This window comes from Macaca thibetana, chromosome 10 (assembly GCF_024542745.1).
Source record: "Macaca thibetana thibetana isolate TM-01 chromosome 10, ASM2454274v1, whole genome shotgun sequence".
Taxonomy (NCBI): domain Eukaryota; kingdom Metazoa; phylum Chordata; class Mammalia; order Primates; family Cercopithecidae; genus Macaca; species Macaca thibetana.
Window position 1 is genome coordinate 49495755 of NC_065587.1, and position 16104 is coordinate 49511858.

The 16104-nt window shown below is 48.9% G+C and overlaps 1 protein-coding gene across 1 annotated transcript in view; it reads left to right on the plus strand.

Moving 5' to 3' along the window:
- The first annotated feature begins 359 nt into the window (after positions 1-359).
- The window catches only part of PEDS1 (plasmanylethanolamine desaturase 1), a 293832-nt gene continuing 278087 nt past the window's right edge, over positions 360-16104 (plus strand). The window contains exon 1 of the mRNA XM_050807481.1: positions 360-363. The gene's annotated coding sequence lies outside the window, so the exon portion shown is untranslated. The remainder of the gene's footprint in view (positions 364-16104) is intronic.

Sequence of the window (16104 nt, forward strand, 5' to 3'; positions counted from 1 at the left end):
GCAGGGATGTGCCATGGGGGACTGCCAGGCAGGACAGCCCCACCCACAACACAAACAGTGCCCTGCTGAGAAACCCTCCCCAAGCCCGGCTGGTCTGAGGTCCCATCAGAGCTTCAAGAAGTGGTTAAAAAAATGTCATATTTCTTGTTTGGTTGGTTTGTTTTTTCCCCCTGATTTTCAAAGCAAAGTAGTTTCCTTGAAGGACATTCGAAGGGTACTTGAGCTTCCTAGTTTAAAAACAGAGTTTAGGATCTGACCGACGTGCGTCAAATCCAGCCGGGTGACCCTGGCCAGTGACTTTGCCCTCTGAGCCTCAGTTTCCTCATCTGTCAAATGAAAGGAAGGGATGAGAAGGTTGTGGGGATGAAGCAAAAGCATGTTTGTAAAGCACCCAGAATGGGATCTTGCCCGTGGTAAATGCTCTATATTCAGTAGCCTTTTTTTCCTCATCTTTTTTTATTCTTCTTATTTTAAATATAGGAGACACAGAAAAGTACAAAGAAGAAAACTAAAAAGGTGACCCAGAGAGAACCACTCTAAGATGTTCATGGGAATTCAGCTCAGCTCGTGTATTTATATTGAGATCCTATATTGAGATCCTACTGTTGTCTGCTTTTTCATTTTTCATGAAAATAAAACTTGACTCAAAGTTTCATTTTAAAATACCTTTGCTTATTACTATTATTTGAATACTTAGACATTCAAAATGTTCAAAAGGTGTCCAGGGAGAAGTGAGGCTGCCTCCCACTCCAGCCTCTGTTGATCAGTTTCTTGTGTGCACTTCCTTCCCTGGGTCTGAGTCCTCTGCAGACCTGTGAGTTCCAGCTCTCCTGCTCCCATTCATTTTGAGTTTTTTTTTGTGTTCACTCGATTACAAATCATGACATTATTTTAAAAATCAGAACCTACAGACAATCAAAAGAAAGAGGAGCATAAGAAAAGTGGAATCAAGCCAGGTGTGGTGACACATGCCTATAATCCAAGCACTTTGAGAGGCTGAAACAGGAGGATTACTTGAGCTCAGGAGTTCAAGATCAGCCTGGGCAACACAGCGAGACCTTCATCTCTACAAAATTAAAAAAAAAAAAAGGAAATTAGCCAGGTGTGGTGGTGCACGCCTGTGGCCCAGCTACTCAGGAGGCCAAGGTGGGAGATGACTTGAGCCCAAGGAGGTCGAGGCTGCAGTGAGCCATGATCACACCACTGCACTCCAACCTGGATGACAGAGTGAGACCCCATCCCAAAAAACAAACAAAGAAACAAAAGAAAAAAGAAAAGTGGAATCACCTGAAACCTTACTATCCCTTTGACATTTTGGAGCACATCCTCACAGGCTTTTTCTGTCACTTGATGTATGTGCACATTCTGGTAGCACCAGGTATCTTTCCTTAGTGCTGATCAAAGGTTTGGATGATATGTTTGTGTACTGATCTGATCGTTATCTGCCTTCCCCATTGTGGGGTCAGTTCCAGGAGGCAGGCACGACTGTGTCTGGGTCTTCCACACCACAGTAGGTCCATAGTGAATATTTTCTGAATGAATGACTAGTGAATTTTCAAGAGGGATCGTACAGTATACAACACTATCCTGTGACCTATTTTTTCACTTAACGTATTGGGGACATCTTTCCACATCTCTGTGTGGCGAATCTCCATTTTTCATGTCTGCACAGAATCACCACAATAAACATCTTTTTGATGTTAGCCAGAAGCTTCTGCTGCCCCCAACTGGGAAGCTCTTTTTCTAATGGAGATCTGTTAACAAATTCCATATGACCCACCCACGCCCCAGCCCTTTGGCCAGTTACTTTCAGGCTAACACTTCACTGGTTACATGGGCCCATTGTTTTCTGGGACAAGTCAAGATTTACTGTCTGTCCCTGACATCATGTTTTCCCAGAGAAGCTTAAGAGTGAAGAACTCTTCCCTCCCTACCTCCCGTTTCCGCCCGTTAAGGGTTCTGCAGATTTGCCGAAGTTGGGAAACTTGGTGTAACTCTTGCCTCCCTGACTACCTCACCACAAAGGGCACATGCCAAGCTCATTCATTCCTGCCTCAGGGCCTTTGCGCTGGCTGTTCTCTCCGCCTGGAATACACTTCCCTCTGATATTTGCTCGGCTCACTCCCTTACTACCTCAGATCTCTGCTTGACCACCACCTTCTCAGAGAGGGCTTCCTCCATTATTTTTCTAAATTAGCATCTCCAAATCACTTATCCAGTTTTACATTTCCTTGTAAAACATTTTACTTGGTATTGTATTAGACCAGATTATATGATGTTATGTTGTGTTGTGCTGTGTTATATTAATATTTTGGGGTTTTAAAATGGATTGCCCATCTCCTTCATTGTGAGGACAGGGACTTGGGACTCTCTTTGCTTTCCTGCAGTATCCCCAGCACCTAAAATAGGGCCTGGAACATGGGTAGGTGCTCAGGAAATACTGGTCGAGTCAATCCATGTTAACGCCAGACTACAAGGTTTCTTCCAAGGCTGAGAGTCCAATGCCATCATTCATTCATTCATTCCAGAGTTATCTGTTGAGCACCTACTGTGTGCCAGGGCTTGTTCGGATGCTGGTGTTGTTCAGTACAACAGTGGACAAGGCAAACACATCCTTCACAAATGTCTCCTTGAAGGATGTGGTCAGGGGTCCAGGAGACACACATCCATCAGATAGTGACATCCACGTTGACTTGCTGGCCTCAGGTTGGTGAAGCAAGGACAGATCTCAAGGTTCCCACTCTAACTCAGCCTCTGCAGAGCTGGGTGAACCCCAAGGGTGACACGAATGGGAATGACACTTCTGTCATTTACTTCTTCCTGCTGTTCTCTTGCCCTTAGTGGAGGAGAAATGGAGAAGATTATGCTAGAAACCTTTTTGGATTCTTCCCACAAGCCCAGCCGTCTTTGCCAGAGGAGCTGACCTTTGCCCCACTTTCTGGCCCACACCCTGCGGTCACCCTTCAGGGAATTTCCTACCTTAGTAGATCACATCTCTCAAAGGAAGTGCCAGGAAACTTGCTTTCCTAGCCTCCCTGAGTCTCCCGGGTGCGGTGCGGGTGCGGGAGTGTGACGTGGGCTCCCCTGAGAGAGGCTTCCAATTAAAAGAGAACAATAGGACAGAAGAGACGGGAAAGAGAGCCTGGGCCTGGAGGATGCAGTGGAGGGCGTCCTTGGGTAGAAGTGGGGTTCACTGAGGCAGCTCTCCATCAAATTCCAGCCTCATTCCTAGCTGTGTTGCCCCTACTCCTGACTCGGTAACCCCCCTGAGGGTCCTATGAACCACCTAATAACCTTTGATAAACTCCTTTTCTGTGTAAACTAGCCAGAGGGGTGCATTCTGTCCCTTGCAACTAAGAAACCCAGATTGACAGGTCACTCTAGGTCTCGTAAGCTTCCCGGTTAATGACTGCTCATCCGAATCTCGTATTTAAGAACTATCCAAAAATGACTATCTCGGACTCATTTTCAGCTGCTGGAGGGAATGATGCTGAATGTTGTCATCTTTACCCCGGTCCCAAAATGGGTCCCCACGTCCCCTGCTGGAGGAAGAGGGCATTATGTCAGCTGAACCATTTTGGAAGGCAGTTGGGTGACGGGCACTGACAGCTTTAAGAATGTTCATGTTCTTTGACCCCCAAACCCTTCTTCTGGGATTCTGTACTAAGGAAATAATCACAAATAATGACAGTGGACGAAGACATTCACAACAGAATTGACAAGAGTAAGGCCGGGCACGGTGGCTCACGCCTGTAATCCCAGCACTTTGGGAGGCCAAGGTGGGCAGATCACTTGAGGCCAGGAATTCAAGACCAACTTGGCCAACGTGGTGAAACCCTGTCTCCACTAAAAATACAAAAAATAGCCAGGCATGGTGGCAGGAGCCTGTAATCCCAGCTACTCCGGAGGCTGAGGCAGGAGAATCACTTGAACCCAGCAGGCAGAGATTGCAGTGAGCCGAGATCACACTGCTGAACTCCAGCCTGGGCAACAGAATGAGACTCCATCTCAAAAAAAAAAAAAAAAGAAAAGAAAAAAGAAAGAATTGACAAGAGTAGTGAGGAATCAGAATCTACTCAAATGTCCAATAAGCTGGGAATGTTTAAATTAATCAGGAAATTATTCCTAAAAGGATGTTTGAGGCACCTTCTGCACAAAATATTAGTGTAATACTTAGGATTAGGTTCACCGATGAGTGTCAGAAAAGCCAAAATAACAGGGGCTCAAGTGAAATTTTTTTATTTTTTTTTTATATGGAGTCTTGCTCTGTCGCCCAGGCTGGAGTGCAGTGGCACGATCTTGGCTCACTGCAACCTATGCCTCCAGGGGTTCAAGGGATTCTCCTGCCTCAGCCTCCCTAGTAGCTGGGATTACAGGTGCCCACCACCACGTCTGGCTAATTTCTGCATTTTTAATAGAGATGGGGTTTCAGCATGTTGGCCAGGCTGGTCTCGAACTCCTGACCTCATGACCCACCTGCTTCGGCCTCCCAAAGTGCTGGGATTACAGGCGTGAGCCACCACGCCCAGCCAGAAGTTTGTTTCTTACATAAAAGATCCGTGGAGGTGACAGTCTAGGACTAGTAGGGTGGCTGCACAAATTTACTGGGGGCTTAGGGTCCTTTTCTCTTGTTGCTCTGCCTTGTCCCAAGATAGCCACTCAGGTTCTGGCCATCACATCTGCACTCCAGCCAGCAAGGAGGATGGGAAAAAGTAGAAGCACCCCTTCCTAAGGACATTACTTGGACATTACTTATATCCCATTGGCCACAGGGACACCTAGCTGCAAGAGAAGCTGGGAAGTGTAGATTTTCTTCTGGGTGGTCACATGCCCAGCAAAAGCTTGCAATTTCCATTGTTTATTTATTTATTTAGAGTTGGAGTTTTGCTCTTGTTGCCCAGGCAGGAGTGAAATGGTGCCATCTTGGCTCACCGCAACCTCCAGTTCCTGGGTTTCAGTGATTCTCCTGCCTCAGCCTCTCGAGTACCTGGGATTACAGGCATGCACCACCACACCAAGCTTTCTTTTGTATTTTTTGTAAAGATGGGGTTTTTCCATGTTGATCAGCCTGGTCTCGAACTCCTGGCCTCAGGTGAACCGCCCACCTTTGCCTCCCAAAGTGTTGGGATTACAGGTGTGAGCCACCATGCTCAGCCTGCAATTTTCATTATTAAGGATTAGGGAAGATCAGAGAATGAGAGAGAAACAATAGACAAAATTAAAGAGAATGTCAAAGAAAATTTTGTAATAACACGAGAAGTATGATTTTGAAGACTTTGAGACTTAACAGGATTTGAAATTATACGTACAGTGTGATCACAACCTTTATAATAAAATTTCAAAATGGAGAAAGGTACTCAGAGGAGCAAACTGCGAGAAAATTGCCCTCCGTGGGTGATCCCATTAAAAAAAAAATTCATATTCTTCTATTTTATGAATTTTCAATATTTGAACAAAGTTAACTTCCCGAAAAAGCATCCCTGTGCAGATTACATAATCCACTTGAGCTACAATTTGTGTTGTGCAAGTTCTGTCCTCAAACGTGCCAAGGCAGCCAGATGGGGAAAGAAGAAATGAAATTATTTCTAGTCATAGAACACATGATTGTGAATGGAGCAAAGTCTAAGGAATCCACAAAAAGCAAATAGGAAAAGTGTGACCTGGGACTTAGTGCAGGATAAAGTCACAGCTTTGCTGAAATATGAGCTCCACCACCTCGGGCGTGTCACAAACTTCTCCACCGGGATGGGGTGATTTTTTTTTTTTCCTCCAGGGGACATTCAGCAATTTTGGAGATATATTTTGTCGTCACAACTTGGAGTAGTGACGTGCTGCTGGCATCTAGATGGTAGAAACCAGGGATTCTGCTAAACATCCCACAGCGCCCAGGACAGCCCGGAATTATGTGACCCCAAATGCTGAAGTGGAGAACCCTGCCCTAAACATGTCTATTGGGCCTGCTTCCTGCTTCCTGGCTTTTGCTATCATGAGCTACACTGTCGTGGTCTGTAGGGCACACACGTCTGTCGACATGTGCGAGTATTTCTGCAAGACGTTTTTCCGGGGCACACAATTCCTCTAGCGTCCCTGTTCTTCACTCTTAGATGCGGCAGTCTCTTGAATGCCGCTGAGATGCCCTTTCCAGCCCGTCCCAGGCACCTCACTAGGAGACTGGAAACGCGTCTGTCTGCGTTCAGGAGAGCTGTGAGAAGCGCTTACTGTGCTCTTCTTAGCACGTTGCATGGATTAACTTATTAGGTCCTCCTGAAATCCCCTGAGGTAGGTGCTGCCATCACGCCCGTGTCAGAGATAAGGAATCAGGCTGTGAGGCAGCACAGGGGCTGGATCAGCTGGTCCCAAAGCCAACAGGCTCTCCCAAACCTCAATGCTCTGGCCCAGGAGTTCTCAACCTGGCTGTGCATCAGAATCATCTGGGGAACCCTAAAAATCTCGATTCGGAGGTGACCCCGCTGGCCCAGAAAGGTCAGGCGTGGTTCTGGAACCAAACAGATCTTGGATTCAATTTTGGCTCCTCTACCTCTTGGCTGTGTGACCTGGGGTCAGTGACTTTACCTCTCTGAGCCTCAGGGTTGACATATGAAAAAAGTATAGCACTAATCCCTACCACAGAGGGTGGTCATGAGGATTCAGTGAAATGCCCTACATCATAGGCTAAACATGGGGCCTTAGATCCTGCCGCATCTAAGAGTAAGTGATCATTAAGGGTTGATTCTTATTTTTATTTCTGGAGCAGGGCTTGAGCATCTCTGTATCCATACGTAGGTGTGTGTGTTTGTGTGTGCATGTGTTTCTCTCTCTCTCTCTCTCTCTCTCTCTCTCTCTCTCTCTCTGTGTGTGTGTGTGTGTGTGTGTGTGTCTGTGTGTGTGTGGTTAAGCCTCTTAACTGATTCTGCTGGGCCCAGCTATTCATCCAGCTATCCATTCATGCATTCATTTCTTTGTGTGCTAATCCATTCATGCATCCATTTATTCAACACATTTACTTAACAAAGACCATGTGCCTGTCTGGGCTTTAGAACCCGAGGATGGAAAAGCAATCAAGATGTACAGAAACATAGGCGCAGTGGCTCACGCCTGTAATCTCAGCACTTTGGGAGGCCGAGGGGGGAGGATTACAAGGTCAGGAGTTCGAGACCAGCCTGGTCAACATGGTGAAACCCCATCTCTACTAAAATACAAAAAAAAATCAGCCAGGTGTGGTGGCATGTGCCTGTAGTCCCAGCTACTCGGGAGGCTGAGGCTAGAGAATCACTTGAACCCGGGAGGCAGAGGTTGCAGTGAGCCAAGACTGTGCCATTGCACTCCAGCCTGGGCAAGAGAGAGAGACTCTGTCTCAAAAAAAAAAAAAAAAAAAAGATGCACAGAAACTCTCCTCTCATGGAGCGGACAGGAGTATCAGGTGGGAGAGTTAGACTAGAAAAATAAATGAACACACACGTTCTTTTGTTGTCGTTTTGAGACAGAGTCTTGCTCTGTCACCCAGGCTGGGGTGCAGTGGTGTGATCTTAGCTCACTGCAACCTCCACCTCCTGGGTTCAAGCAATTCTCCTGCCTTAGCCTCCTGAGCAGCTGGGATTACAGGCATGTGCCACCACACCCTGCTAATTGTAATTTTAGTAGTGATGGGATTTTACCATGTTGCCCAGGCTGGTCTCAAACTCCTGACCTCAAGCAATCTGCCCCAGCCTCCCAAAGTGCTGGGATTCCAGGTGTGAGTCACCGCACCCCACTGAATAAACATGTTCTATAAAGCCATGTGGTACAAACTATTGGGAACATAAATCAGTAGGCTGTGGACCACATGGAATGGGGGTCCTCTTCCAGACAGGATGAGAAGTCAGCTGTCTTCTGTTTGCCCTTCCAGATCCCTCTGCAGCCTTCTTTACTCTGGAGTGCCTCGAGGCAGACCTGTGTGGGCAGCACCACATTTAGGAGCCCACATAACCCCAAGGTGGATGCCGGGGACTCACTTTCTTTGGCTCTTTCGCCAAAGGAGAGCTTGGGTGCAGGGGTGACAGCTGTGCTTGAGAAACAGCAAGGAGGTCTGCAGTGTAGAGGCAGGAATTGAGGTTCAGACAGGCACAGTGGCTTGTCTGAAACCATGCAGCAGGGGAGCAAAGGATCCCAAAGCCAGGTCTACTGAGTTCCCCAGCTTGAGCTCTTCTTTAGTTCATGGCCCTTGTTAAGGATGAATGCCACTGAGCTGAAATGAAGGAACAGAAAAGTCCCGACATTCTGACAGCATCACACAGCAAGTCAGCAGCGTCGCACACTGAGGCCCAGTTTAGTGTTTACCAATCATCGGCGGCAATCCCAGCCTGGGCTCAGCATTTAATAAGCATGGACTTGTTGTGTGCTTGCAACAACCCTGCAAAGCAGGATGAGCAAACCAGGGTTCAGAGAAGCCAAGCTACTAGCTTGAGGTCACACAGAAAAGAAGTCAGGATACAAATCTGTGTGTGTTTCCCAAACCATTGCCCTTTGGATACCCCAACAAGAAGAAGCATTGAGGATGAATGGGCATATGTCTGACTCTGAGCAACCTGGGGTCAGGGTCCACATCTGAAATTTCTTTCTACTTCCAGACCAAACCCAGGGGCACTAAATATGGCAGGCCCTCCATAAATATCACATAAATGCTGCAAGAAAGCACAGTCAACTTACAGGGTTTTGCTTAAGAAGTTCAGAGCCTCCAAGACCCGTCTTTCTCATATGTATTTTTTTCTTTTAAATATCTCTCATAAAAACTCTAGCTGAGTCATTCTCTGGCCTCATTTTAGCTGTTCTAAAATGATTTTAGCTCTTCTAAAATGGTGGCTTTTGTGTGTGGGGAGTGGAAAGCAATATTTCCCACGTTCACAACCTGGACTGTAGTATTTATCTATTCAGCCTTTCATTCACCCATCTGCCATCCACCCACCCACCTGCACTTCCATCCGCCCATTCTCTTCATTCACTCTGTCCAACCATCCATTCATTCCATTGATCCATCAGTTTCGACTCCATCCATCCATCCATCCATCCACCCATCCAGTATCTACCAAGCATCTCCTTTGTCCTAGGTCCAGTGCTAGACTCAGAGGAGCTAGAAATAAGTAAGGCTTGGTCCTTGACCTCATAGAGCTCCCAGTCCAGGAGGAGAGGCAGATATGATGGATGGTAGGAAGGCTTTGTTCGTTTATTCCACACATGTTTCATGGTGCAACCGATGTGTCAAGCAGTGTTAGACACTGAGGAGCAAAGATAAAAGAGACAAGTTCCTTAGGACCCCATCCTAGTGAGAGAGACAGAGGTCAGCCTGCACCAAGGCAGGAAGACTTGTTCAATAATCCTTTGTTCGTTCAGTGTGTGTTTGCTGATGACCCTCATAGGCCAGATCTGGGCTCTGGGGACACCAAGATAGAAAAGATTTGGCCTTAACCACTTGGAGCACAGTCCAGTGGAAGAAACTGTCCAGTAGAGAATTTCAGCCAAGCATGATATGAGATGCAATTAGGGTGAGAACAGGAGTCCATAGATGCCAGGAAAGTGGCCAAGGCAGCTTTCTGGAAGGGGTGAGGCCTGGTCTGAGCCTAAAGGATGTGGTGGGGTCTATTTCGTTGGGTCCCCTCCCCTGGCTTCCTGCAGAACATGAAGGTCACACTCAGGGGCTCCAAGGACACCCCTCCCACCCAGCCAGCCAGCCCTTTAGAGGGTCGGGTGGGAGAGGGACAGAGCGACCAGGGCGCAAATCCTGTCTCAGGTCAGGGCCCTGGGAAGCTGGCCGGCCAAACCTTGGAGACTGTCCCACAGTGGCCTAGGTCCATTGGTGACATTGAGGTTGTTTGTGCAAAAGTGCTCCATTTTTCTAGGCAGTCTTGTTCACAGAAAAAAACAAACAAACCAACCCAGCTCTGTTGACATGACTTATGGTAGGGTGTGGAGGCGGACGAGAACTGCTACCACGCACGGCACCCTAGAGACATTGGTGCCTACAGGGGTGGCGTGAGAAGGGCAGAGGTTGGAGACGTGGCAGGGGCCAGGTCTTGCAGAGCCTCACAGGCCTTGGCAGGACTTGGGGTCTGATTTGAAGGGCAATGGGGAACATTTGAACTGGTTCAAATGTTCAAAAAAACGTGATTCAAAATCTCCAGAGGGCTAGTGGTGAATTCATTTGCTCATGCATCCATTCATTCATTCAACCAATACTGAAGCACCTACTCTGTGCCAGGCACTGTTCCAGGTTCTGGGAAGACAAGGGTGAACACAGCAGACTCGGACCCTGCCTTCTTGGGACCAGAGGCCACGCAGACCCTAAATCAAATCATCACACGATGAAGTCCAAACAGTTGTAAGCCATACCAGGGAAGGATTCTCCAAGGAGCCGACACATAGCGGCTGGTTTAATCCTTCATTCTGCCAACATTTATTGAGCACCTACTATGTGTCAGGCACTGGACGGAGTGCAGGGATGTAGGGTGAGCCAGACCGATCCAGACCCTGCCCTCGAGGAACTGCCATTCCAGTGGAGGAGGCGAACCTATCAGTGAACCACAAAGTATGAGGGAGGTGTAATCAGGGTGCATAGAGGGGCTGTGGGGGCAAGGAGGGCTTCCTGGAGGAAGGGAGATACGGAGGAGTTAGTTAGGTGAGGGATTGTGCATGGAGGTGAGGGTGGGGGAAGGAAAACGAGGTCTCTTAGGACATGTTGGGCTGGTGGCAGGTTGAGGGCTGTTGGGAGAAGATGCTGCAGCCTTGGGAGAAGGTCAAAATGCATTGAATGGAGATGCAGGGTTACAAACCCTGCCCTTGAGACAGCTTTGGAGGGCAGACGGCACCTGCAGGCCTCTTGTCTTTGTCTGTCTCTCCATCTCTGTCTCCTCTTTCTCTGTCTGTCCTTCCGTCTCCTCTTTCTCTGTCTTTCTCTGTCTCTTTCTCTGTCCGTCTGTCGCCTCTGTCTCCTCTTTCTCTGTCTTTCTTGTCTCCTCTTTCTCCTCTGTCCATCTGTCACCTCTTTCTCTGTCTCTTCTTTCTCTGTCTCTGTCTCCTCATCGTTTCTCTCAGCCTGCTCTCTGCCTCTCTTTTCTCTGCTCCGGTCATCTTTGCAGGGTGTCAGTAAGAGACTAGAATGCGAGGAAAAGCTCCAGGCCGGTGGGCAGCAAGCAAGTTCGGGGCACAAGGACAGCTGGGCGGAGGGACAGGCAGTGACTGAATGTTCTGTTTTGGAAAGACAGCTCTGGTCAGGGGCGAAGGTGGCTGACCACGAAACCCGATAACCTGGCCAAACTCCGCTCTAGCCAGTCCTCTGGCTGGCAGCCGTGACCTGGTGGATGCTACCCAGGATTTTCCTAGAGGGAGGGGGGAGAAGGGGAAAATGGTCCGTGGGCAGCTTCTTCTCTGTCAAGTGGGACTCACAGGAAGAAATGGAAATAAGTGAATTCTCAAGGGAGACCTCAGTGTGGTTCAGAATGGGAAAGCCCTGCTTGTCTCTACACGGTTTGTGAGGTTTTCACAATCCAGTAAGTGCTCCCTGCGTGCCAGGCTCTGTGCCCGGGATGACATTGCCAACGCTCTCCTGTAGGGCGTTGTGATTTAAGACCATGGACTCTGGAGCCAGACTGCCTGAGTTTGAATCCTGGTTTTGCAAATTACTTGTGTCCTTGCACAAGTTACTTAATGTCTTTCTTTTTCATTTATTTATTTATTTATTTGTGTACTTTTTTTTTTTCTTTTTTGAGACTGAGTCTTGTTCTGTCACCCATGCTAGAGTGCAGTGGCACAATCTCGGCTCACTGCAACCTCTGCCTCCCGGGTTCAAGTCATTCTCCTGCCTCAGCTTCCCGAGTAGCTGGGACTACGGAAGCCCACCACCATGCCCAGCTAATTTTTGTATTTTTAGTAGAGACAGGATTTTGCCATGTTGGTTGGTCAGGCTGGTCTCAAACTCCTGTTCTCAGGTGATCCACGTGCCTTGGCCTCCCAAAGTGCTGGGATTATAGGCATGAGCCACCGCACATGGCCAACCTCTTTTTTTTTTTTTTTAATTTTAATTTGAGACAGGGCTGGACTTCAGTGGCACAATCACAGCTCACTGCAGCCTTGACCTCCTGGGCTCAAGCCATCCTCCTGCTTCAGCCTCCCAAGAAGCTGGGACTATAGGTATGATCCAGCACACCCAGCTAACTTTTTATTTTTGTAGAGATGGGGGTCTTGCTATGTTCCCTGGGCTGGTCTCGAACACCTGGACTCAAGCAATTCTTTCGCCTCAGCCTCTCAAAGTGCTGGGGCTACAGGCCTAAGCCATTGCTCCTGGCCCTTAACCTCTTTCTTTATGGGTAAAATGGGAAGAAAATATCACCTCTCCCACACATTTGAGGTAGATACTAATATTAGTTAATATATGTGAAGTGTTTGGAGTAATGCATGGCATGTAATAAATGCTTCACAAAACACAAGCTGTTATTAGTTCAGTTCTGCGATTAGTTCTGTGAATGCCAAGGAGGCAGAGGGAGTGAAATTCAAACCCTAGCTCCATCCCTTCTTAGCTCTAGGACCTTGGTGAAATCTCGTAACTTCTCTAGGTGCCCATTTTTCTTACCTGTTAAGCAAAGATGATCTTAGGAGTCACCTTGCCAGGTGGTTGAGAGGGTCTATGTCTTTGTAAAGCGCATGGAAATAATTCACTTTATGTGGGAAAAATAAGTCCCAAGGAAGTTTATTTCTTTATTTCCATATGTCCAGCAGGCCCTGAGCACCTCCTGTGTGCCAGCTCTCCAGAATGCCTACAACAAGCTGGGGCCTGTGCTCTTTCTGTCCTGGAAGACAGCAGAGGGCAAAGTAGAGATAGTGCGTGTCCCCTTGGCGCTCACCTTTAGTCCTGACCAGTTCTGTGAGATGGGTGGCAGGTATGACCACCCTGTGTCACAGAGATGGAAACTGAGATCCAGAGAGGTGAAGAGGCTGCCCGGGGCACAAGGTTCACGTGCACCTGCTCCTCTGAGTGGCTTCTCTGAACTTCTGTGACAACCCCACCACTGTCTATCTCATCAAAGCCACCTAGGGCCTCGATCTTTCTCACCCTCCACTCTGTGTTCCTATCTCGGTCTCGCCAGCACCTGGCCCAGAGCTGGCCTCAGACATGTCGATTGTGCCAGACTAAATCTACAAGCCCCGAGAGCGGGAATCCGTGCAGCTGTGCAGTCTGTCACTTCTCCTGTCCTCCGTCTGCTTCCAGCAAGAAGAAAATGTGGTGTGGCCGTTGACCCCCGAGCACCCCTCTCACCACCAAGGCAGGAAGTGGGTGACAAGCACAGACAGTGTGGAGGAGGGGATAGAATGGGGTCTGGAGTCCCAGAGCTCCACATTCTCAGTCCTGGCTGTAACTGTGGACATGACTTTTCCCCTCCAAGCCTCGGTTTTCTTATCTGTAGAATGGGTGCAATGCTTGTAATAACCCCCTTCTGTTGATATGGAGAATAGAGGAAGCCTGGGTATAGAACTAGGCACAGGAGAGGTACTCAGAAAACAGCAACTGTTTCTATTATGTGGAAGCAGTGGCTGAAGCCCTCTCCCCTCACCCAATCTCTCAAACCCAGTTTGACTCCTCATGGTCAAACATGAGATAGTAAGTGTAGTGGTTAAGAGCATGAGGCCTAGGCCTGACTGCCTGGGATCGTATCCTGCTCTACCACTTGCTAGCTGTGTGATCCTGGACAGGTGACTTAACCTCTCTGGACCTTTTTTCTCCATTTATGAAATAAGTGTAATAAGAGTCCCAGCTCCTGGAATTGCTGTGATGATCAGATGGGTTCACAAAGTTTAAGTAAAGGGCTAGGATCCTGCCAGGCACATGATAGGGGCTATAGGAGCATTTGTTGCTCTTCCGGAATTGCAGGGGAGGAGGGACCTGGTGGCTCCTGCACAATTTACAAGGGACTCAGGGACAGGGATGGGAAGGAGGAGCTGGAGAAGAATCCTGATGTGAATCAGCAGGGAATTTCATAAAGCAAGGCCCACTGTATTTGGGATGACCCTCACACAGGACCTGTGTGGAAGGATGGCCGCCTCACTCCCATCCTTCCCAGAGCCCAGCATGGTGTTTGGGCATCTCTGTAAGCCAGAAGCTCCATCCTTCTGGCTGCTCTATCTGGAAACTTGGAGCCATCCTTGGCTTTTATTTTTAGATTTTATTTTAAGTTCCGGGGTACATATGCAGGTCATGCAGGTTTGTCACATAGCTAAATGTGTGCCATCGTGGTTTGCTGCACCTATCAACCCATCCCCTATGTATTAAGCCCGGCAAGCATTCGCTATTTATCATGATGCTCTCCCTCCCCACCCCCACAACAGGCCCCAGTGTTGTTCCCGTCCCTGTGTCCATGTGTTCTCATCATTCAGCTCCCACTTATAAGTGAGAACATGCGGTGTTTGGTTTTCTGTTCCTGTGTTAACAGAAACACAAACATCCTTGGCTTCTTGATTTCTATTGATCGCATCTAGTCCAGCAGCATGCCCTGTCAGCTCCACCTTAGAACAGATCTGGAATCCGAGATCTGTTCTCCCTGCCTCCACCTCCACAGCCACCCCTTGGGCCTGTTCACCATTCTCTTCTGCTTGAGCCAGTGCAGGCACCCTGATTGTCCCCTTCCCCTGGCTCCTGACAGCCCATCCTCTACACCCAGTTGGAGGGATTCTTTCAGAAACGAAGTCAGACTGTGCCCTCTTCTGTTCAGAGCCCTCCATGGCTCTCACCTACCCCAGAGGAAAGCTAAGTCCTTCCTTCGACGTGCAAGGTTCTATGGGTGCTGCCCTTTACCTCTCTGAGCTCACTTCCTGCCATGCTGCCCCTCACTCATTCTGTTGCAGCCACACTGGCCTCTTCTCTGCCATCCTCGCTCATGCCAGGCATGGTCCAGCCTCAGGCCTTTGCACCTGTTGTTTCCTCTATCAGGAATGCCCTTTGTCTGGAAATCCCCATTGCCCAATCCCTCATCTCTTTCAAGCTGTACTCAAATATTTGCTCAGTGAGACCTTTCCTGCCCTGCCCCCTGCCCCCTATTTAGATTTGTTCCTCTGATGCTCCCCTCCTCCTTCCCTAGCTTATTTTTCTCCTTAGCACTCACTGCCATTGGAAATATGATCTATTTAATTTACCTATGAAGGCTGATACCCCTTCCTCCCCCATTCCATAATGTCCGCTCCACGCTGATGGGGACATGTGCGTTCTGTTCACTGTTGCATCCTAATACGTTCAGGTGACGGACAATATGAGTCTAGTGTGTTACCTTGGACACTGATGGAGGCAAGACTGTTAGGATGAGGGTGGAAGCAGGAGACCAGGAAGGAGGCTCCCGCAGGGGCCAGGTGAGGGAGGTGGGGCTGGGCCAGGGCAGGGAGGGGTGGCTGTGTCTAGATGGAGCAGCAAGCACGGGGTGTGGGGTGAGGGAAAGACAGGAGTTGGGGATGATGCCTTGGTATCCGCCCTGAGCATCTGGAAGGATGGGGCTGCCCTTGCTGGAGACAAGGTGTGGTGGGAGAGCGGGTTTCGATCCTGGACAAGTTCCATGGGAGCTGCCTCCTGAGGCTTGCTAAGGCCAAACGCTGTTCCAGGGACTCAGGAACAGCAGCATGACACAGAGCCTGCCTTCTTGTCACTCATCTCATGGATTGGCATGGCAGCATTGACGCTTACTGGGAAACATTGAGCCAGTGGCACCACTCCCCGAGCCTCAGTTTCCCCATCTGGATGACAGTCCCTCCCTCCCAAGGCCCGTGTGCGGCTCCATGAGCTCATGCCTCTGACGTGCCTGGCATCCAGTGGGCGCTCCAGCAGAGCTCGTTCCTTCCCTGTCCAGCCCCCATGCTGGCTGTCCCCCAGGAGACTGTGCTGGGAGCGTTATTTTTAAGCCTGGCTCCGGTGGGCTGGGCCATGGCTCTGAAGGCTGCGGGGAGACCACAGTGCTAGCAGCATCCCGCTTTCTTGACGCCAGGAGACCGCGGCACGGAAACATCAGGGGAGGCCGCCTGTGTTCATGCCCTGCCTGGTAACCCTTTATGCGAAATTATGTCATGTCACCCCATGCTGTTTATAAACATCTCTGACCT